Source organism: Pseudophryne corroboree, chromosome 5 (genome assembly GCF_028390025.1).
Source record: "Pseudophryne corroboree isolate aPseCor3 chromosome 5, aPseCor3.hap2, whole genome shotgun sequence".
NCBI lineage: Eukaryota > Metazoa > Chordata > Amphibia > Anura > Myobatrachidae > Pseudophryne > Pseudophryne corroboree.
The window spans coordinates 733310445-733334947 of NC_086448.1; the positions used below are offsets into that span (position 1 = coordinate 733310445).

Genomic DNA, 24503 nt, shown 5'->3' on the forward strand with positions numbered 1-24503 from the left:
CTCAAAATTGCAGACATATTAACACAATTACTTTAAGACTTTTCCACCATTCTGCAATAACTGCTCTCACCTAATTCTGCATTCACTTCTCCTGAGATGTCTGGATCACACCTGAACCAGGTGAAGAAATAACCCTTGATGAAGTGGCTCCAGCTACCCATCACACTCCATGCAGGGCCAGATTAACAATGGGGCGGATGGAGCTCCAGCTCCAGGCCTCCACATAAAAATAGGCCCATCACCCTGGCAGGAGGATGATGACCAGGTGCACAGCTGGCCAAACAATCATAAATCACAAGTATTAAAATAGTTTTTGTAGCTTTCTCACAAAATTATAAATTTTTTCTATGTTTATGTATTTAGGGACACATTGAGGTACATACTGTATAGGGTGTACACACTCACATGGCTCTGGCCACATTCGCACAGCACTCACCACAGCTCCTCCACTCTCAGTATAGGCCCATGAAAATGTGTCCCTTAATCCGGACTTGACTCCACGCAGGCCTAGATGTCAACCGTGGCACTATAAATTAACAAGACACCTACAAAACTCCTATCATAATGCCCTGGACACTGTCAAACAAATATACATTCTCAACCCTCTCTCACCCCACCCCACCCACCAGCCACTATCAATGCACAAGGTCTTGCTTCCTACTTCAAGGACAAGATTGATAAGATCTGAGATGAAATGGTATGCCTACCCTCAGACAGTGCTCCATTCTTTATCTGACCCCTGTGGCACCTTCTCTTCATTTGATCCCACAAATGAAGATGAAGTATTTACACTCTTCTCATCCTCCTACTCTACTACCTCTACTGTTGATCGTATACCCTCACAAATAAGTAAAGTTCTGCCTCCTGTGCTTATCCCAACCTTAACTAAAACCTGTAATCTCTCTCTCTCTCTCTCTCTCTCTCTCTCTCTCTACTGGTATCTTTCCCTCACCGTTCAAGCATGCAGTGATTACTCCCATTCTGGAAAAAAAAATTCTTACCATAGCTCACTCTCAGACTACTGTTCTATCTCTTAGCTTCCATGTCTCTCCAAGCTACTTTAGGGACTTGCCTACACTCAACTCACACACTTTCTTAACTCATACAACTTACTGGACCCACATCAATCAGGCTTTCGTTCCCAACACTCCACAGAGACAGCACTGACTAAATTAGTGAATGATCTGGTCACTGCTAAGTCTAAAGGCCATTAGTCAATTGTTATACTTCTAGATGTCTATGCTGCTTTTGACACTGTTGACCACTGTCTTTTCATACAAACACTACAATCGCTAGGTCTTCATGACACAGCCCTATCCTACTTATTTAATCACTCTTTCAGTGTCCGCTTCTCTGAATCCACCTCCTTTCGATACCTCTATCAGTTGGAGCACCGAAAGGCTCTGTCGTAAGTCCTCTGCTTTTCTCAATCTATACCACATCTCTTGGAAAACTAATCAGCTCTTTTGGATTTCAGTATCATCTGTATGCGGATGATACCCAAATCTACCTATTCTCCCGAGATTTGTCACCATCTGTATTGGTCCATGTCACTAAATGCCTTTCTGTCGTTTCATCTTGGATGTCATCTCGCCACATCAAACTTAATATTTCCAAAACAGAATTAATGATATTTCCACTGATCAATATTAGTTACCAACCTGATATCTCTATCACTGTTGATAACTCGGCAATCATCCCTCCCCTACAAGCTCGCTGCCTAGGTGTTATACTTGACATGAACTGTCCTTTGTTCCCCACATACTATCTAAAAATAATGTTACATGCATCTAAAAAACATATCCAAAATCCGAACATATCTTCCACAAGACACTGCAAAAACTCTAATCCATGTTCTCATTATCTCCCACATTGATTATTGTAATAGTCGTATTACTGTCTTACCAAAAAATAACTCTTACCGCAACGGAATTGGCTGTGCTATGTAAGAAACTGGCAATAAATTAAATATACTATATATATATATATATATATATATATATATAAATGTTCAACGTTTCAAAGCTTTTAATACCGCTTCTTCGTCAGGATACAAACATACAAATACAAAACGTACCTTATAAAGATCATCTCACCCCCCACGTGTGTCAGCATGAAGGCGCCCACTGATGACGCCATCACCCGGCGGCTGGCGCCATGGCTACAAGTAAAAACAAAGTGCTGCTGCTGTCAACCATGGAGTGAACAATCATTTGCAACCATATACTCCAATATCACAGCTGTATAAGAAACAATCCATCAGCACAAAACATCAACAGGCATAATGCCAATGTTACTTAGTCGTTGCATATGCCACAGTACACAATCGCCATGGCAACCGCAGCGGCTAAGCGCATATGAAATGGAATACAAGAAATATCTATTCATTAAATGCAAAGATCTTTTAAAAAACCGATTGCACCCAATCAACTAGAACTTTAACCACATATCATAGCGACATATGAAACCGACAGATCAGTCACCCCTAAACAGAACAGAAGTAGCAAGTTTATAAGAAACAGTGTAACCCTAAAGTTTCATTAAGGCCCTTTGGAGCCATAGTACCCAGTATAGTATACAGCATAGTATATATATATATATATATATATATATACACACACACACACACACACACACACACACACACACACACACACACACACACACACACACATACATAGTATACACTGTGTGTGTGTGTGTGTGTGTGTGTGTGTGTGTGTGTGTGTGTGTGTGTATATATATATACACACACACACACACACACACACACACACACACACACACACACACATATATATATATACACACACACACACACACACACATATATATATATACACACACACACACACACACACATATATATATACACACACACACACACACACACACACACACACACACACACATACATAACATACATATACACAGATTTTTATTTATTTATTTGCAGAATATTTTTATCATTACTGTTAATAATAATTCTATCTGACCAGAAAGTTGACAAATACTACATATTCACTGTATTCGGGCAGTACGGATGGTGTAATGGTTAGCATTACTGCCTCACAGCATTGAGGTCATGGGTTCGATTCCCACCATGGCCCTAACTGTGCGGAGTTTGTATATTCTCCCCGTACTTGCGTGGATTTCCTCCGGGTTCTCCGGTTTCCTCCCACAATCCAAAAATATTCTGGTAGGTGGTATTGGCTCCCAACAAAATTAACCCTAGTGAATGTGTGTGCGTGTACATGTGATAGGGAATCTAGATTGTAAGCTCCACTGGGGCAGGGACTGATGTGAATGAGCACATATTCTCTCTAAAGCGCTGTGGAATATGTGGGCACTATGTAAATAACTGGTAATAATATAATAAATAATATTCATGTAATTGACCAAAATTAAAAACAATTATCTGGATTTAATACATAGGGGGAGATTCAAATGTTTGAAAAGTCAGTTGGGAGTCTGGTTTTTCCTCTCTAATAGAACCCCAACCGACTTTTCAAACATTTGAATCTTTGAATCTCCCCCATAGTGTCTGCAAAATATTAAAATATAGAAAAAAAATGTGAATATATAGAAAGGTGATATAAGATGAAAGGAAACCTGTACTGTTAGATATCACAATCTCTAATATGTTAACTGAATTTCATTCCTTAATTGATGACTGCACTGTACCTTCAGTATTGACAGAGGGCAGGCGTCCAGAGGGGCGGTGATGCAGCATTGGGGGGTGGAAGCAAGAAACGCAGGTGTGTCATAGCTGTTTCTGGGGCTGGCCGATGACGTTGCCTGCGTTTCCTGTGATAGGAAACATGGCAGCGTTGCTCTGCTAGGGTCGACCCCTATTCGGTTGCAATTGAATTGTGAATGCATCGCAGGGCTGTGCCATGCATGCTGGTGACTTTGCCCTGTTTTGGGCGGCCCCAAGCATTTGAGTACTATGGTCGCAGATTTTGCTGTGATATCAAAAATCTGCGACCATCTCTGAATAATACTCTAGTTTGGATCGGATCTCGGAACCCCTAGCAATTTCTGCAGTATCATTAAGCCTGTCTCTAAGTCATCATTTTCAAAGCAGGTACTTCTGTGTAGTGAGGAGACTTTCCAACAGTGGGGTGTGAGCCAACATATATTTTGCTATGTGGTCTCTATTTCTGGGTGTGTGTCTTAAAATATGTCCTCACACAGAAGCCTATTCAAATAAGCATGAGCTTTACCATGCATGAAAAGCTCTGGGTTTAACGCCCACAGTTATTTAATTAGTCTTTTCCCCGCATGGTAAAACCTCTGGTAATATGCCATCACCCAATGATTCCACATATAATACAGAGGGGAGCATTTAATGCAGATTATTCATCGCAACTCCTGAGGCTGCGAGTACAAATCCTGCCTCTGGGGATTAATGCGTGGGGTTCCCACAGCCTACCGAATCAGACATCGCCACTGGGTAAACTGCTCGGCTAATTGGCTATGCTCTGTAGCCTTCTGGGAAGGATAGCAGAGCGAGCAAGTTTCGGCATGTAAAGTTAGGGGGAAAATGGGATTAATCACCTCAAACATTTCCAATCTCTTCCATATAACAAATCAATTTGCTAAATATTATGAACGACTTTATAATCTCAAGAAAGACAGTTTAGTATTCCAATCCACAGCAGGCTCAATCAGTTGGCAGGATGTAATAGAATCTGAGATTGTCGGAGGTGCGGGACACTGGACGATCTCAGATGTTTTTTTAAAGGTGTGATCACTTACAAGGCATGGGCTCAAATGTATTAAGCCTTAAAAGGTGATAAAGTGGATAAATGACCAGCCAATCAGATTCCTAACTCGCCATTTCACAGGCTGTGTTTGAAAAATGACAGGAGCTGGTTGGCTGATCATTTATCACTCTTTATCCATCTCCACGTGTCACTTTTTAAGGCGTAATACAGTTTGGCCATGGTTTTGCCTTGTAAGTGATTTTCCCTTTAAAAAAATGTCAGAGATCTGCCGGCATCCCACATCTCCAGCAATCTTGGACTCTATTACATCCCGCAGTATGTTCCTTAAGTCCCTTGCACTTGCAGAACCCCATTGCCGTGCTTGGAGTAATGAGGAAATCCAACGAAATCTCTGAGGAGCGATGAAGCCTCTGGACAAGATGGAGTCACAGCTTTCATCTCACCCTCTGGACTGTCTTGATCCCACTTTTGAACAAGCGATTTAATGCTGCTTCTAGTGACTGACATTTTCCTAAGGAGCTTCTCCATTTGGCCCAAGGGGCTCCATTTTTCCTGAGCCTTACACAGCAGCCTCATCAATATGACCATCTCCTGTAAGCCCAGGTCCCCCCATGTGTGTGCTCTCTATAGCCGCTGTAAGATCAGCTCCTTCCAGACACAATGATGATGGCAATGAATAACAAATACTCTGTGCGCAAAATGCTGCTGCCAGCTCACATAAACTCTTACGAGGTTTCCTTCACCCCTCACCAAAGTGACACAACGAAAAGAAGAATTAGAGAAAATGACTTAGCCGGCGCTGTTAGAATGTGGTTCTTATCGTGACAAATTCCTCAAACTCCTCGATCTCCATAGTAACTAGAGATGAGCGGGTTCGGTTCCTCTGAATCCGAACCCGCCCGAACTTCAGGTTTTTTACACGGGTCCGAGCAGGCTCGGATTTTCCCGCCTTGCTCGGCTAACCCGAGCGCGCCCGAACGTCATCATCACGCTGTCGGATTCTCGCGAGGCTCGGATTCTATCGCAAGACTCGGATTCTATATAAGGAGCCGCGCGTCGCCGCCATTTTCACACGTGCATTGAGAGTCATAGGGAGAGGACGTGGCTGGCGTCCTCTCCGTTTAGAGAAGAGAGAGACACAGTAGAGACGAGAGAGACACAGTATTTTGGGGAGCATTATTAGGAGGAGTACTACTATACTGTATACTACTATACTACTTGCTGAAGTGATATTTATAGATTAGATAATAGATAGTGTGACTGTAAGTGTATTATCTGACTTGTGGGGAGACACTGACAGTGGGGAGCAGTTAGAGTCTGAGAGCAGGACTCAGGAGTACATATAACGTACAGTGCACACTTTTGCTGCCAGAGTCAGTGCCACACTGCCATTGTTGTGACCACACTGACCACCAGTATAATAATATATTTTGTGATTGTCTGCTTAGGCCTCGGAGTACTAGTTGCAAGTTGCAACGTGACCTGAAGTGACCACCAGTTTAATAATCAATCACCACCAGTTTAATATATATATATATATATATAATTGTATATAATATATATATATATATATATATATAATATTGTATACCACCTACCCGTGGTTTTTTTTTTTTTTTCATTCTTCTTTATACATACTACTATAGTAGCTTACTGTAGCAGTCTGCGGTGCTGTGCTGACCTGACAGTGTCCAGCAGGTCCGTCATCAGTCATTACATAATAAATATATATAGTACCTGTCCGGCTGCAGTACTAGTGATATTATATTGATTTCATCTCATTATCAATAATTTATCATCCAGTCTAGACTCTATATTAGCAGCAGACACAGTACGTTAGTCCACGGCTGTAGCTACCTCTGTGTCGGCACTCGGCAGTCCATCCATAATTGTATACCACCTACCCGTGGTTTTTTTTTTTTCTTTCTTCTTTGTACATACTACTATAGAGTATAGTAGCTTACTGTAGCAGTCTGCGGTGCTGCTGAGCTGACAGTGTCCAGCAGGTCCGTCATCAGTCATCATTACCTAATAAATATATTATCTACCTGTCCGGCTGCAGTACTAGTGATATTATATATTATACATACATATATATATATTGATTTCATCTCATTATCTGTAGAGCCAGTTTGTGCAAGGAGAGATTAATTGCTTCTTTGTTGGTGGGGGTCCAAACCAACCCGTCATTTCAGTCACAGTCGTGTGGCAGACCCTGTCGCTGAAATGATGGGTTGGTTAAAGTGTGCATGTCCTGTTTATACAACATAAGGGTGGGTGGGAGGGCCCAAGGACAATTCCATCTTGCACCTCTTTTTTCTTTCATTTTTCTTTGCGTCATGTGCTGTTTGTGGAATGTTTTTTGGAAGGGCCATCCTGCGTGACACTGCAGTGCCACTCCTAGATGGGCCCGGTGTTTGTGTCGGCCACTAGGGTCGCTTATCTTACTCACACAGCTACCTCATTGCGCCTCTTTTTTTCTTTGCGTCATGTGCTGTTTGGGGAGGGTTTTTTGGAAGGGCCATCCTGCGTGACACTGCAGTGCCACTCCTAGATGGGCACGGTGTTTGTGTCGGCCACTAGGGTCGCTTATCCTACTCACACAGCTACCTCATTGCGCCTCTTTTTTTCTTTGCGTCATGTGCTGTTTGGGGAGGGTTTTTTGGAAGGGCCATCCTGCGTGACACTGCAGTGCCACTCCTAGATGGGCCCGGTGTTTGTGTCGGCCACTAGGGTCGCTTATCTTACTCACACAGCTACCTCATTGCGCCTCTTTTTTTCTTTGCGTCATGTGCTGTTTGGGGAGGGTTTTTTGGAAGGGCCATCCTGCGTGACACTGCAGTGCCACTCCTAGATGGGCCCGGTGTTTGTGTCGGCCACTAGGGTCGCTTATCTTACTCACACAGCTACCTCATTGCGCCTCTTTTTTTCTTTGCGTCATGTGCTGTTTGGGGAGGGTTTTTTGGAAGGGCCATCCTGAGTGACACTGCAGTGCCACTCCTAGATGGGCCCGGTGTTTGTGTCGGCCACTAGGGTCGCTTATCTTACTCACACAGCTACCTCATTGCGCCTCTTTTTTTCTTTGCGTCATGTGCTGTTTGGGGAGGGTTTTTTGGAAGGGCCATCCTGCGTGACACTGCAGTGCCACTCCTAGATGGGCCCGGTGTTTGTGTCGGCCACTAGGGTCGCTTATCTTACTCACACAGCTACCTCATTGCGCCTCTTTTTTTCTTTGCGTCATGTGCTGTTTGGGGAGTGTTTTTTGGAAGGGCCATCCTGCGTGACACTGCAGTGCCACTCCTAGATGGGCCCGGTGTTTGTGTCGGCCACTAGGGTCGCTTATCTTACTCACACAGCTACCTCATTGCGCCTCTTTTTTTCTTTGCGTCATGTGCTGTTTGGGGAGGGTTTTTTGGAAGGGCCATCCTGCGTGACACTGCAGTGCCACTCCTAGATGGGCCCGGTGTTTGTGTCGGCCACTAGGGTCGCTTATCTTACTCACACAGCTACCTCATTGCGCCTCTTTTTTTCTTTGCGTCATGTGCTGTTTGGGGAGTGTTTTTTGGAAGGGCCATCCTGCGTGACACTGCAGTGCCACTCCTAGATGGGCCCGGTGTTTGTGTCGGCCACTAGGGTCGCTTATCTTACTCACACAGCTACCTCATTGCGCCTCTTTTTTTCTTTGCGTCATGTGCTGTTTGGGGAGGGTTTTTTGGAAGGGCCATCCTGCGTGACACTGCAGTGCCACTCCTAGATGGGCCCGGTGTTTGTGTCGGCCACTAGGGTCGCTTATCTTACTCACACAGCTACCTCATTGCGCCTCTTTTTTTCTTTGCGTCATGTGCTGTTTGGGGAGGGTTTTTTGGAAGGGCCATCCTGCGTGACACTGCAGTGCCACTCCTAGATGGGCACGGTGTTTGTGTCGGCCACTAGGGTCGCTTAGCTTAGTCATCCAGCGACCTAGGTGCAAATTTTAGGACTAAAAATAATATTGTGAGGTGTGAGGTATTCAGAATAGACTGAAAATGAGTGGAAATTATGGTTTTTGAGGTTAATAATACTTTGGGATCAAAATGACCCCCAAATTCTATGATTTAAGCTGTTTTTTAGTGTTTTTTAAAAAAAACACCCGAATCCAAAACACACCCGAATCCGACAAAAAAAATTCGGTGAGGTTTTGCCAAAACGCGGTCGAACCCAAAACACGGCCGCGGAACCGAACCCAAAACCAAAACACAAAACCCGAAAAATTTCAAGTGCACATCTCTAATAACCCGGTGGCATCTTCAGAAACATACCAATGTCCTCTCTATGCCCCCAGGTTTCTTAATCAGTTTTAAGTTTCTTCTCCATAATGATCGAATTAATGCTTTAGATATGTGGATATTCTGTTGATATTTGATTAAACAAAGAAGTCCTGACCGTCCCATTCTTTACCACAGAATGCATTTTGCGGTGACAGCTTGAATAGAAAATATAAACTGTTATGTACATGATTCAATGAAATAAAAACTTAATTGATGCATTTCATAAAACTAACAAGAGCAATGTCAATATCAAAGGGCTTTCTAAAAACCATTCATAGAGTGCAAGAAAACATAGTTTAATGGGTGCATATCGCACAATACTGCATCCATATCAATAAAACTAATAGAATAGGAAAACTATATGCTGATATTAATACATAAAGTGCAACAGGTTAAGCAAGGTAACTTAAACGTGCCTATAGGTAAAAGAAGCACTCATAAAAACCATTTGATTTCAAAATCGCCATTTAGACCCCCTGGCATAAGCGTGCCTAGTTCAAAAATCATTTTAATCTTTGCCTGGGCTAATTGGTTAGATAGATCTTTCCTTCTCCAATGGCCTTTAATGTGTTTCAGGCCACAAAATTGTTTAATAGCAGCGGGATTACAACGGGATTGAACTCTAAAATGTTCTGAGAGTGCGTGGGTTGTGAGGCCTTTTTTAATATTCCTAAAGTGCTCACTAATCCGCACTTTGAATGATCTCGAAGTCCTGCCTATGTACCACAACCCACATGAGCACTCTGTCCCATAGATGACATTGGAACTGTTGCAAGTAATAAAATCTGTGATATTAATGGTTCGGTTTGTAACCTCAACATTGGTGATTTTACTCCTCTCAGAATGTACCCCCCTACAGCCCAAACATAAACCACACCTAAAAAAACTTTGGAGTTGATTGTTCCCATGGCTTTTTTCGGTGGTAAGGCACTTTTTACTAAATTCAATTTTAAGTTGGGTGCTCGTCTAAAAATACATTTACTGTAGGTTTGTCAGGTAATTTACTTCCTATTATTGGGTACTTTTTAAGGATTCCCCAATGCTTCTTCATATATTTTTCTATGATCTTGTACTGTGAGCTAAATGAAGTTACAAAGGCCCACTCCAAATGATCTCCTCTTTCTTTCGTAACTGGATTGAATAACTGCTCCCTATCTATGGATGCAATCTTTTCCCTAGCACTATCCACCTTTTCTGGATTGTAACCTGAACTGATGAATCGGTTTTTCATTTCCTCTGCATGTGTTGTAAATGTCTCAACACCAGTACAGTTACGCTTAAGGCGTTTGAACTGACCTTCTGGTATCGAACTCAACCAGTCCGGATGATGACAACTTGTAGTTCCTATGTACGTCCCTGAATCCGTTGGTTTAATAAAATTCTTAGTTTGGATTTGTCCATCCTCAATAAAAACAGTAATATCTAAAAAAATTAATCGCAGTGGCACTATATTCAAAGGTAAAACATATATTTAAAATGTTATCATTCAAATAGAGTGCAACAGGTCGAATTTATTGAGGGGAAGTGAGGGCGCGTACTTTAACCCTTTCTCCAAGAGGGAGATTTCTTCTTTCGCCAATATATGTTGGCTCAAATTGACAATTTTTAACACGTCCATTTTCTTCTATCTTTTTCTTAGATGTTCCCTCTGTTCGCTTTCTTGTGTGGTTTCTGTCTTTTTATCTTTTTCTTCTTTCCCTCTCTTTTCCCTGTAGACTTCACCTTCTGTATTCCTGTCTCCTGTCCCTGTATAAAAAAGGAGATCTGGCTTGTATCTCTAGTGGTTCAAATCTATTGTGAGTCTCTATGGGTTTAGAGTAGTGATGTGCACCGGACATTTTTCGGGTTTTGTGTTTTGGTTTTGGATTCGGTTCCGTGGCCGTGTTTTGGATTCGGACGCGTTTTGGCAAAACCTCACCGAAAATTTTTTGGCGGATTCGGGTGTGTTTTTGATTCGGGTGTTTTTTTTAAAAAACCCTAAAAAACAGCTTAAATCATAGAATTTGGGGGTCATTTTGATCCCATAGTATTATTAACCTCAATAACCATAATTTCCACTCATTTCCAGTCTATTCTGAACACCTCACACCTCACAATATTATTTTTAGTCCTAAAATTTGCACCGAGGTCGCTGGATGGCTAAGCTAAGCGACACAAGTGGCCGACACAAACACCTGGCCCATCTAGGAGTGGCACTGCAGTGTCAGGCAGGATGGCACTTCAAAAAAATTGTCCCCAAACAGCACATGATGCAAAGAAAAAAAGAGGCGCACCAAGGTCGCTGTGTGACTAAGCTAAGCGACACAAGTGGCCGACACAAACACCTGGCCCATCTAGGAGTGGCACTGCAGTGTCAGGCAGGATGGCACTTCAAAAAAATTGTCACCAAACAGCACATGATGCAAAGAAAAAAAGAGGCGCACCAAGGTTGCTGTGTGACTAAGCTAAGCGACACAAGTGGCCGACACAAACACCTGGCCCATCTAGGAGTGGCACTGCAGTGTCAGACAGGATGGCACTTCAAAAAAATTGTCCCCAAACAGCACATGATGCAAAGAAAAATGAAAGAAAAAAGAGGTGCAAGATGGAATTGTCCTTGGGCCCTCCCACCCACCCTTATGTTGTATAAACAGGACATGCACACTTTAACGAACCCATCATTTCAGCGACAGGGTCTGCCACACGACTGTGACTGAAATGACTGGTTGGTTTGGGCCCCCACCAAAAAAAGAAGCAATCAATCTCTCCTTGCACAAACTGGCTCTACAGAGGCAAGATGTCCACCTCATCATCATCCTCCGATTCCTCACCCCTTTCACTGTGTACATCCCCGTCCTCACAGATTATTAATTCGTCCCCACTGGAATCCACCATCTCAGGTCCCTGTGTACTTTGTGGAGGCAATTTGCTGCTGGTGAATGTCTCCACGGAGGAATTGATTATAATTCATTTTGATGAACATCATCTTCTCCACATTTTCTGGAAGTAACCTCGTACGCCGATTGCTGACAAGGTGAGCGGCTGCACTAAACACTCTTTCGGAGTACACACTAGAGGGAGGGCAACTTAGGTAGAATAAAGCCAGTTTGTGCAAGGGCCTCCAAATTGCCTCTTTTTCCTGCCAGTAAACGTACGGACTGTCTGACGTGCCTACTTGGATGCAGTCACTCATATAATCCTCCACCATTCTTTCAATGGTGAGAGAATCATATGAAGTGACAGTAGACGACATGTCAGTAATCGTTGGCAGGTCCTTCAGTCCGGACCAGATGTCAGCACTCGCTCCAGACTGCCCTGCATCACCGCCAGCGGGTGGGCCCGGAATTCTTAGCCTTTTCCTCGCACCCCCAGTTGCGGGAAAATGTGAAGGAGGAGATGTTGATGGGTCACGTTCCGCTTGACTTGACAATTTTCTCACCAGCAGGTCTTTGAACCTCTACAGACTTGTGTCTGCCGGAAATAGAGATACAACGTAGGTTTTAAATCTAGGATCGAGCACACTGGCGCACGCAGGGGGGGTTTCTGAGTACCCAGAAACCCCCCCTGACCAGCCAAATTATTTTTATCTGAGACGGAGACAGCTGTGTCTCCATCTCAGTACAAACCGTGACCGCTACCGCGATCGCGATCACTGAAGCTGCTGCTGCACTGAGCTCTCGTCGGGCAGAGCTCAGGCTTCACAGCAGCCAGTGCCGGCCCGACGCATACGCGTTAGCGTACAGCGCCAGACTCAGGAGGGAGCTGCTCTACTGCAGAGTGTGAGTGACTGTCCGTCACTCACGCTCTACACCGCTGCAGCCAACCTCTCACCTGCACCTACCTGCTCTCCTGCCTGTTCGCCCAGGACACAGAGAGCACAGACTGAGCACAGCACAGCTGTGTGTCCTCCCAGCCCTCCCGCGATGCAGGGAAACGGGGAAGCTGGAGACTGACAGTGCAGCATTTGGTGACGAAGGGGGAGCTGGAGCTGCACTATAATAGAGAAGGTATGTGCTTCTGCATGGCTGGCAGCTCCCCCTTTATACTGTGTGTGCATTTGTTGGTATGCCTCTGTAAAATGTGTGTGTCAGTGTGCCCATATACTGTGTGTGTGTCAGTGTGCTTCTGGTCCCTGTGTGTGTGTCAGTGTGCCCATATACAATCTATATGTCAGTGTGCTCCTGGTCCCTGCGTCTGTCAGTTGGGATGTATTTGTGTGACCGACGCCGATATATATATAAAAATACTTTTTTAAAAATTTTTTATATATATAAATGTATGCAGAAACCCCCCTCGGTAAATCCTGTGTTTGCCCCTGGAGCACGGTGGCCAAAATGTAGTGCTCTGATTTCAACAGATTGACCACCCGTGAATCCTGGTTAAGCGAATTAAGGGCTCCATCCACAAGTCCCACATGCCTAGCGGAATCGCTCTGTTTTAGCTCCTCCTTCAATGTCTCCAGCTTCTTCTGCAAAAGCCTGATGAGGGGAATGACCTGACTCAGGCTGGCAGTGTCTGAACTGACTTCACGTGTGGCAAGTTCAAAGGGTTGCAGAACCTTGCACAACGTTGAAATCATTCTCCACTGCGCTTGAGTCAGGTGCATTCCCCCTCCTTTGCCTATATCGTGGCCAGATGTATAGGCTTGAATGGCCTTTTGCTGCTCCTCCATCCTCTAAAGCATATAGAGGGTTGAATTCCACCTCGTTACCACCTCTTGCTTCAGATAATGGCAGGGCAGGTTCAGGATTGTTTGGTGGTGCTCCAGTCTTCTGTACGCGGTGGCTGAATGCCAAAAGTGGCCCGCAATTCTTCGGGCCACCGACAGCATCTCTTGCATGCCCCTGTCGTTTTTTAAATAATTCTGCACCACCAAATTCAATGTATGTGCAAAACATGGGACGTGCTGGAATTTGCCCAGATGTAATGCACGCACAGTATTGCTGGCATTGTCCGATGTCACAAATCCCCAAGAGAGTCCAATTGGGGTAAGCCATTCTGCGATGATCTTCCTCAGTTTCCGTAAGAGGTTTTTAGCTGTGTGCCTCTTCTGGAAAGCGGTGATACAAAGTGTAGCCTGCCTAGGAATGAGTTGGCGTTTGCGAGATGCTGCTACTGGTGCCACCGCTGCTGTTCTTGCTGCGGGAGGCAATATATCTACCCAGTGGGCTGTCACAGTCATATAGTCCTGAGTCTGCCCTGCTCCACTTGTCCACATGTCCGTGGTTAAGTGGACATTGGGTACAACTGCATTTTTTAGGACACTGGTGAGTCTTTTTCTGAGGTCTGTGTACATTTTCGGTATCGCCTGCCTAGAGAAATGGAACCTAGATGGTATTTGGTACCGGGGACACAGTACCTCAATCAAGTCTCTAGTTGCTTCTGAATTAACGGTGGATACCGGAACCACGTTTCTCACCGCCCAGGCTGCCAAGGCCTGAGTTATCTGCTTTGCAGCAGGATGACTGCTGTGATATTTCATCTTCCTCGCAAAGGACTGCTGGACAGTCAATTGCTTACTGGAAGTAGTACAAGTGGTCTTCCGACTTCCCCTCTGGGATGACGATCGACTCCTAGCAGCTACAACAGCAGCGCCAGCAGCAGTAGGCGTTACACTCAAGGATGCATCGGAGGAATCCCAGGCAGGAGAGGACTCGTCAGACTTGCCAGTGACATGGCCTGCAGGACTATTGGCTTTCCTGTGTAAGGTGGAAATTGACACTGAGGGAGTTGGTGGTGTGGTTTGCAGGAGCTTGGTTACAAGAGGAAGGGATTTAGTGGTCAGTGGACTGCTTCCGCTGTCACCCAAAGTTTTTGAACTTGTCACTGACTTATGATGAATGCGCTGCAGGTGACGTATAAGGGAGGATGTTCCGAGGTGGTTAACGTCCTTACCCCTACTTATTACAGCTTGACAAAGGCAACACACGGCTTGACACCTGTTGTCCGCATTTGTGTTGAAATAATTCCACACCGAAGAGCTGATTTTTTTGGTATTTTGACCAGGCATGTCAATGGCCATATTCGTCCCACGGACAACAGGTGTCTCCCCGGGTGCCTGACTTAAACAAACCACCTCACCATCAGAATCCTCCTTGTCAATTTCCTCCCCAGCGCCAGCAACACCCATATCCTCATCCTGGTGTACTTCAACAGTGACATCTTCAATTTGACCATCAGGAACTGGACTGCGGGTGCTCCTTCCAGCACTTGCAGGGGGCGTGCAAATGGTGGAAGGCGCAAGCTCTTCCCGTCCAGTGTTGGGAAGGTCAGGCATCGCAACCGACACAATTGGACTCTCCTTGGGTATTTGCGATTTAGAAGAACGCACAGTTCTTTGCTGTGCTTTTGCCAGCTTAAGTCTTTTCATTTTTCTAGGGAGAGGATGAGTGCTTCCATCCTCATGTGAAGCTGAACCACTAGCCATGAACATAGGCCAGGGCCTCAGCCGTTCCTTGCCACTCCGTGTCGTAAATGGCATATTGGCAAGTTTACGCTTCTCCTCAGACGCTTTTAATTTAGAGTTTTGGGTCATTTTACTGAACTTTTGTTTTTTGGATTTTACATGCTCTCTACTATGACATTGGGCATCGGCCTTGGCAGACGACGTTGATGGCATTGCATCGTCTCGGCCATGACTAGTGGCAGCAGCTTCAGCACGAGGTGGAAGTGGATCTTGATCTTTCCCTATTTTAACCTCCACATTTTTGTTCTCCATATTTTAATGTGTGGAATTATATGCCAGTATCAATAGCAATGGCCTACTACTATATATACTGCGCACAACTAAAATGCACCACAGGTATAGAATGTAGATGGATAGTATACTTAATGACGACACAGAGGTAGGTACAGCAGTGGCCTTCCGTACCGTACTGCTATATATAGTATACTGGTGGTCACTGTGTCAGCAAACTGCAAAACTAAAATGCACCACAGGTATAGAATGTAGATGGATAGTATACTTAATGACGACACAGAGGTAGGTACAGCAGTGGCCTTCCGTACCGTACTGCTATATATAGTATACTGGTGGTCACTGTGTCAGCAAACTGCAAAACTAAAATGCACCACAGGTATAGAATGTAGATGGATAGTATACTTAATGACGACACAGAGGTAGGTACAGCAGTGGCCTTCCGTACCGTACTGCTATATATAGTATACTGGTGGTCACTGTGTCAGCAAAACTCTGCACTGTACTCCTCCTATATAATATTATACTGGTGGTCCCGACTCCCCAGTCCCCACAATAAAGCAGCACACTGAGCACAGATATGGAGTGTTTTTCAGGCAGACAACGTGTAAGGGTGGTCACTGTCAGCAAAACTCTGCACTGTACTCCTCCTATATAATATTAATTATACTGGTGGTCCCCAGTCCCCACATTAAAATAAAGCAGCACACTGAGCACAGATATGGAGTGTTTTTCAGGCAGACAACGTATACTGGTGGTCACTGTCAGCAAAACTCTGCACTGTACTCCTGCTATATAATACAGCTGCTCCCCAGTCCCCACAATTAAGCAGTGTGAGCACAGATATATATGCAGCACACTGAGCACAGATATGGAGCGTTTTTTTCAGGCAGAGAACGGTTAACTGGTGGTCACTGATCAGCAAAACTCTGCACTGTACTCCTCCTATATTATACAGCTGCTCCCCAGTCCTCCCCACAATGAATTAAGCAATAATGCACAATCAAATTCAACAATAACGGAGAGGACGCCAGCCACGTCCTCTCCCTAACATTTGCAATGCACGAGTGAAAATGGCGGCGACGCGCGGCTGCTTATATAGAATCCGAATCTCGCGAGAATCCGACAGCGGGATGATGACGTTCGGGCGCGCTCGGGTTACCCGAGCCATACGGGAGAATCCGAGTATGGCTCGGACCCGTGTAAAAAGGGTGAAGTTGGGGGGGGGTTCGGTTTCCGAGAAACCGAACCCGCTCATCACTAGTTTAGAGCATGCTCTGTGGTCATAAAAATCCTGCTCCCTTCTTCTTTGCCATCTAAGGTCCTGTGGTGGATTCCTGGAGAACTCTTTATCACGGAAATTCATCCTCGGTTTGTCCTGTCTCCTATTGTCCCAATAATCTCTTTGATTATAGGACCTATTGTGAAAGGGTCTCGGTTTTGAACCATAGACCTTTTCCTTATTGAAAGGATATTTGAAATGAGTGTGTTTTCCCTCTGTATACCTCTTTTTTCTCTGTGATGGAGACCTATCTCTTTTCGTATGAGTTGGTGTGTTACTTATAAATGACATTGGTGTTTGTGGTTCTGCCTGTTCGTTATCCTCATCTATTTCCTGTTGTGATTCCTCAAAAAAAAAAAGGCCTCACAAGTTACAACCCACGTACTCTCAGAATATTTTAGAGTTCAACATGGTTGTAATCCCGCTGCTATTAAACAATTTTGTGGCCTGAAACACATTAAAGGCCATTGGAGAAAGAAAGATGTATCTAACTAATTAGCCCAGGCAGAGATGAAAATGATTTTTGAACTAGGCACGCTTATGCCAGGGGGTCTAAATGCCGATTTTGAAATCAAACGGTTTTTACGAATTGCTTCTTTTACCTATAGGCACGTTTAACTTACCTTGCTTAACCTGTTGCACTTTATGTATTAATATCAGCATATAGTTTTCCTATTATATTAGTTTTATTGATATGGATGCAGTATTGTGCGATATGCACCCATTAAACTCGAAGCACTTTATGTTTTCTTGTACTCTATGAATGGTTTTTAGAAAGCCCTTTGATATTGACATTACTCTTGTTAGTTTTATGAAATGCATCAATTAAGTTTTTATTTCATTGAATCATGTACATAACAGTTTATTTATATTTTCTATTCAAGCTGTCACCGCAAAATGCATTCTGTGGTAAAGAATGGGACGGTCAGGACTTCTTTGTTTAATCAAATATCAACAGACTATCCACATATCTAAAGCATTAATTCGATCATTCTGGAGAAGAAACGTAATGCTGATTAAGAAACCTGGGGGCATAGAGAGGACATTGGTATGTTTCTGAAGATGCCACCGGGTTACTATGGAGATCGAAATGCGCGTCATAGGAAGTGACGCGACGGATGGTTGGAGAGCATACCGGGTTACCATGGAGACCCGGGAACACGTCACAATGATGATGCATTGCTTTTTCGCTGCTGTGATGCCCAAACCTGTCTTATTAGCACTTGTGGTGATAGATGGCTGATGTCACCTGGGGGCGTGGCCAAACCTGACAGCTGAGTGCTACAGTGGCACAATCTGAGAATCCACAGCTCTAAACTGTGGCATTATCTACTGTAATTCTTTCAACTTGGGTATTTAAAGTGTTAGAATTGGCCATATGATACATCATTATGTGTACTCCTGCATATACCTGGCTGTTCCTTCACAGCGACTGAACATCGCCATGTGCTGTAACTGCAATGAAGTCATGCTCAAGGGAATACTCCCACCTCCCATGAACCCTCTTTTATTTTAATTCCCTTTGCATTTACAAAAAAAATAATACAAAAGTAATAACCTCTTAACAGTAGCAGTTGTACGTAGGCTGCTGATTGGACAAGCCCCTCTCTAATCTGCTGCTCACAATGAAATTGAAAGTCACAGTGACTAAGGAGTGCGCTTCTCAGACATGGCAATGCTTTCAGATATTGCACTCTCCTGGTTCCCCTTGGTGTGGAGAAGCCGACCATGAATATAGCATTGTTAAAGTTAGCTTTAAAAGTCAGGGATCTTTTTCTTTAAACATGAAAGGAAAAAGCTAATTACAAAAATGCATTTATGATAATGATTACTAGTATTATCATTATTATTATTATTATTATTATTATTATTATTATTATGTTTTTATTTTTTGTTATGTCAAGATATTTCATAGATGTTTTTTCAACTTGTTTGAAGGTCAAATTATTACTGTATAATCCTTTGTTTGAGAATAAAGATGCAGGAAACTTGATAAATAGCTCTGAGTGCCTGCTGATTACTAATTGAGTACATACTGCACAGTCATGACTCCTCCATCTCTCACTGATAAATGTGTGATGCAATTAGTAAAGATGTTTTCTTGTTCAAATCCACTGCATATTTTCTGTTGCAATCTTACGTTATTGAAAATGTTGTATTTTGAATAATTGATCGTTCAGAGTTGCGATTTTTGAATGTATTTATTGAATGAATATATACATATCGGCCCTCATTCCGAGTTGTTCGCTCGCAAGCTGCTTTTAGCAGCTTTGCACACGCTAAGCCGCCGCCTACTGGGAGTGAATCTTAGCTTATCAAAATTGCGAACGAAAGATTAGCAAAATTGCGAATAGACACTTCTTAGCAGTTTCTGAGTAGCTCCAAACTTACTTGGCAACTGCGATCAGTTCAGTCAGTTTCGTTCCTGGTTTGACGTCACAAACACTCCCAGCGTTCGGCCAGACACTCCTCCGTTTCTCCAGCCACTCCCGCGTTTTTCCCAGAAACGGTAGCGTTTTTTCGCACACACCCATAAAACGGCCAGTTTCCGCCCAGAAACACCCACTTCCTGTCAATCACATTACGATCTCCAGAACGAAGAAAAAACCTTGTAATGCCGTGAGTAAAATACCTAACTGCATAGCAAATTTACTTGGCGCAGTCGCACTGCGGACATTGCGCATGCGCATAAGCGACTAATCGATCCGTTGCGAGAAAAATATAACGAACGAACAACTCGGAATGACCCCCATCATGTAGAGTGAGGGTGTGCTATGGGCGGGGAGGAGGAATTGCGACCCTTTCAGAGTTGTGCATATTCAGAGTTGTGTGTATGCTTTCAGGCATATCTTTTGCACCAATGATAGGGCGTGCTACCTTTACAAACATATACAGTAGATGGGCAGTGAGGTCAGGTAGATGCAGCCAAATCAGTACATGGACCAAGATCTGCATTTATTTCCATGTACGCAATGCGGCCACCTTACATGGGGCTCTGAAATAGTCCCGGAATGTGTATTGTATATAAGTGTATAGGAATAGCTTTATCATCTTTTCAGATGAGAAACAAATAACTGAACGACACTTATGCCACTGAACAGACAGTAAATGTATTGATAGTTAGTAATAAGTTAACTTAAGTGAAATTGTTGTCCAACATTAAAAAATAAGAAATCAATATAAACAAGGAGGCTAATTGTAATAATACTTCTGATGGGTATGCGGTTAGCATACCGCTCGTCGGGATTCCGGCTGTCACAATCCCAATGCCGGGATCCCGACAGGGGCACCATACCGCCGCTGGTATACTGGCGAGGTACGTGATTTCCCCTCTATGGGTGTCCACGAATAGAATGCGAGTGCGAGCACGCTGCGTGGCAAGCGCAGCAAGCCCGCAAGAGTCTTCATTGCACTCGCCCCCCTGCCGACATTCTACCGCTCGGAATTCCGATGTCAGTATACGGACATTCGGCATCCCGCGTGGTGGTAAATCATAGCGAACCCTTCTGATGCGTCTACTAATCCTATTGACTCTGATAAACAGAGGTGCAAGCAAGATGGGAGTGGCAGAATCATATAACATTCTTTAAAGAGATTTTTCTTTCTTTAGATAAAGAAGAATAATTACTGTCCTGTAAAATGAAATGTTCTCAATAATCATTTATGAAAGTGAATGTGGTAGTGATGCACAAACACTAGGATGCTATTCCAAACTTGTATACTCTACCGGAATGTTCGGGAGATTCACACATTTTGGAGAGTTCACCTGGACCCCCAGAAGGGCAAGACACGCTCTCAAATTCTGTGCCCTTCCTTAGTGAGCTGGATTACATTATGAGATATAGATGTACCAGCACTGGCTGTATTAATTAGGCAAAAATGGACGGTTTGTTAAAAAATTATATTTAAAATGTATTCACTATAACACATTAAAAAGCTCTTATACAATAAGAATATACACATAAGTTAAAACATTTATACTGTATAAACAACTAATGCCATCAAAAAAGGAAAAGAATACAGTAGCTCTCAGCCAATCCACTAAAATGCTCCTATATGTAAATCATCACTTGGCTAGGACCTCCTCCAATGAAAATGTAGGCAGCACAAAGGTAGTATATATTACCAGATCTAGGTAGATGGTTGTCCCTTATTAGTTAGCCTTAGGAGTTATCCAACGGTGGCTAGAAAGGAAGTCCAAATGAAGGTGCTTTGCTGTAAATCCAAAAAGGTGGAACAAGTGTTGAATTAACGCCAGGGATGGATAGCAGGACGTCAGGATATCTTTGTATGGCAAAGGCTCAGGATCTACATGTTTCGCTGGTTTCTAAAAATCCAGCTTCCTCAGGAGCATATATTGGGGTGTATATTGAGATCTTCTTATATACCCTTCTAAATTCATCTATTGATGGCACCTGTGTTCCTAGGTAATTAATTTAAACAAACCGTCTGTTAAAACAATATATATATATATATATATATATATATATATATATATATTATAAGGGCACGGTCGTGCCCTTACATTAAGCAGGGCCGAAACTAGGATTTTTGTCACCCGGGGCGAGGCAGTAAGCTGGCGCCCCCCCCTCCAGGTGTAAATCTGTGTGCGTATATATATATATATTACACAGTATGTACTCTATTCATGTGCCCGGCACTCCTCGTGTATAAATACCGTTCCTTGCTGCGGTGCCTTCCCAAGTGTGTCAACCCTGTGGACATGTGTGGCGCAATGAGGCGGCACTCACCAGACTTGCAAATAATCATAAGCGTCCTTTATTGGAGTCCTACGTTTATGGCCTCCGTCCGTCGTCAGGGACAAGTATCACTACTGATTATTTGCAAGTCTGGTGAGTGCCGCCTCATTGCCACACATATATACAGTATGTATATATATATGGGATGCAGTTACGTGGCCGATGCATGGGATCCCGGTGGACAGCATATTGATGCCAGGATCCTGAAGACTGACAATACCGCCAGGCAATACCAGTTAACAGGTGCTATTTCCACTGATGGGTGTCCACGACACCCATAGAGCAGGAACAGAACCTGTGGCGAGCGCAGCAAGCCCACAAGGGGCTTTGCTGTGCTCGCCCCCTGCCGGCATTCTGGCGTCGGTATGCTGACCGTGCACCAGCCACGTAACCCCAACCCGTATATATATATAATATATATAAATAAACTCCATAAGGTCAAAGGGCTGGTAGCTGCTGTAAAGCTTCTTATCTAGACATTTAGCTGGACTTGGTTAGACATTTGGGCTACAGATAAAGTAGAAAAGGAAATAATATCCCATACATTGATAGATATGTAAAATAATCACACACATTCATACTGTCACACATCTAAACACATACACGCATGCATAGATTCACTCACATACATACAGTCACACACCTGTATACTGTATATACAGATGGAGCCACGCTCATCTGAGGCGGCTCCATCGTAGGTGTTCACTCCCAGCGTGACTAGGTGATCCGTCCGCCTTGTCACGCCGGGAGTCCACAGAGAGGCTTCCATTCTGAGCATCTCCGTCTGGGCGCTCGCGCCTGCCCGGACGGAGATGCTCTTCATTCAAGTGAACATATAGGTATATACATACATACATACATACATACATACATACAGTGACACAAAAGCACACATGAAGATATATAGTCACACACCTATTCACATACAGTCACACACATGCACACATTCATACACACATATATAGTAGTTGCACACACATACAGTGCCCCTTCACTATAACACACTCACTACTTAGGCTGTGCTGTGCTGCTGCTCTTCTCTCCCCTCCTCTCTCCGCTGATGCTGGCTGGCCTGGCACTGAGTACAGTGCCGTGTAGCTCCACCCCCTTTTCGGAACTCCGGCTGTCACTTCACTTTCCAGCTCAGCAGTGCAATAGTGCACTGCTGCGGGGATCAAAGGCAGCAGGGGGAGGCTGGGGTAACTTGTTCCCTGTGCCCCCTCTTAGGGCACAACAGTTAGCCCACGACTGCTCACATAGAAGAAACTGAAAGTAAACCACAGCTCCCGCAGCAAGGGCTTCTGGGAGCTGTAGTTTATTTTAAGTTTCATCACAGTAGGCGGCAGCTAGTAGAGTCTGGACTGCCTTGTGCAGCTTCGACGGCTCTAAGGGACCTGTGCGCATCAGGACTCGGAGGGGGTGTTAGGTGGGTAAAAGTGACCGTTGCGGCGCCCCCTCCTATCCGGCACCCAGGTCACATGCCCCCCCTTAGTTGCGGCCATGCATTAAGGCTGAATCGAACAAACGGAATTCTCCCATAGGGAACTTCTGAGATGGGGGCATGGTGTTTGAGGGGCTACACCTCAAAAGTGATTGTACGTACTGAGCTGAAAATTTGGCATGGAATCGTCACCCGGTGCTGCAAATTTTAGGGCAAAATAACAAAAAATGAGGAATTGGGAGAAACCTAAAGTTTCAACTGTCAGTTTTTTTCTGCGACTTCATGTTTGGCTTTTGAGGATGGTTTTCCCATATAGTCAATGGAAAGTTTTTTGGGAAGGCATAACTCAGGATAGAGGACGAATTAAGACTTGGGGTTTGTTTTATTAAATAGAGCTTGTCCCAGTGTAGTGCCTTTTGGGGTTAAGGTTTTTCAGAAAGTTACAGTTTTTTAAAAATTTAGTAAAATATGCGCCATTATAGAGATAGGGAATTTCAATTTGTTGCGCCTCCGCAGTGCTGTCTGCAGGGGGTGTACTCAGAGCAGCTTCAAACGGGTGTACAAACATGGCCGACTTTTTTTCCCCCTGCATCCAGTTTTTTGATGGTAAACTGGTGGGGAATTGCAAATATTAGGTTTATACAGTGGGGTATGGGGTGTTTTGGGGTTGGTGGGGGCACATTTTCACAGTAATTAGCCCTGGCACCGCTCATATGAAAGTTTAATTGTCCGGTTCCAGCGGTGCCAGAGGATGCTGTGACGTCACTAATTTATTCAGAGCATTGGCAGCTGGGAGCGGGAAAATCAAAACTGTCAGTGTGTGTGTGTGTGTGTGTGTGAGACTGTCAGTGTGTGTGTGTGACTGTCAGTGTGTGTGTGACTGTCAGTGTGTGTGTGTGACAGGAGGTGCAAAGTATACGCCCGTGCCGTGCCCCAAGATTCTGAAGAGCAGAAAGCATAGATGCAGCACCTAGTTAAGGATTACAAATGGATTGTGCCAGCCATCCGACTGACACGGCACTGTGGCACAGGTAGGCAGGAAAACATAGGTAATATGTGCACCCCCTTCTGGTAACACTCCTCTTCCTCCGGTCACCTGTTCGGCACCTGTGTATGAAGGACACCATGACACCAGCACTATGCTGCGCCTGCCCCCCCCCCCCCCCCCTATTCTATCCCTGCAGTGACGGGCATGATCCACGAGGAGCAGGAGGAACACTGTTCCTGGATGGAACAGGCATGACTAGATCCGCAGCATGACAGGATAGCAGAAGGAGGAGGCAGCCAGGCACTTCCAGCTCCACACA

The 24503-nt window shown here is 44.2% G+C and overlaps 1 long non-coding RNA gene across 1 annotated transcript in view; it reads right to left on the minus strand.

Annotated features, from left to right (window-relative positions):
* Window positions 1-22963, minus strand: part of LOC134929394 (uncharacterized) — a 38068-nt gene extending 15105 nt beyond the window's left edge. Inside the window, exons 1-2 of the long non-coding RNA XR_010178535.1 lie at window positions 22765-22963; window positions 2078-2161 (exon numbers count right to left, since the gene is read on the minus strand). This is a non-coding gene — a long non-coding RNA (uncharacterized LOC134929394). The remainder of the gene's footprint in view (window positions 1-2077; window positions 2162-22764) is intronic.
* Window positions 22964-24503: the final 1540 nt, after the last annotated feature.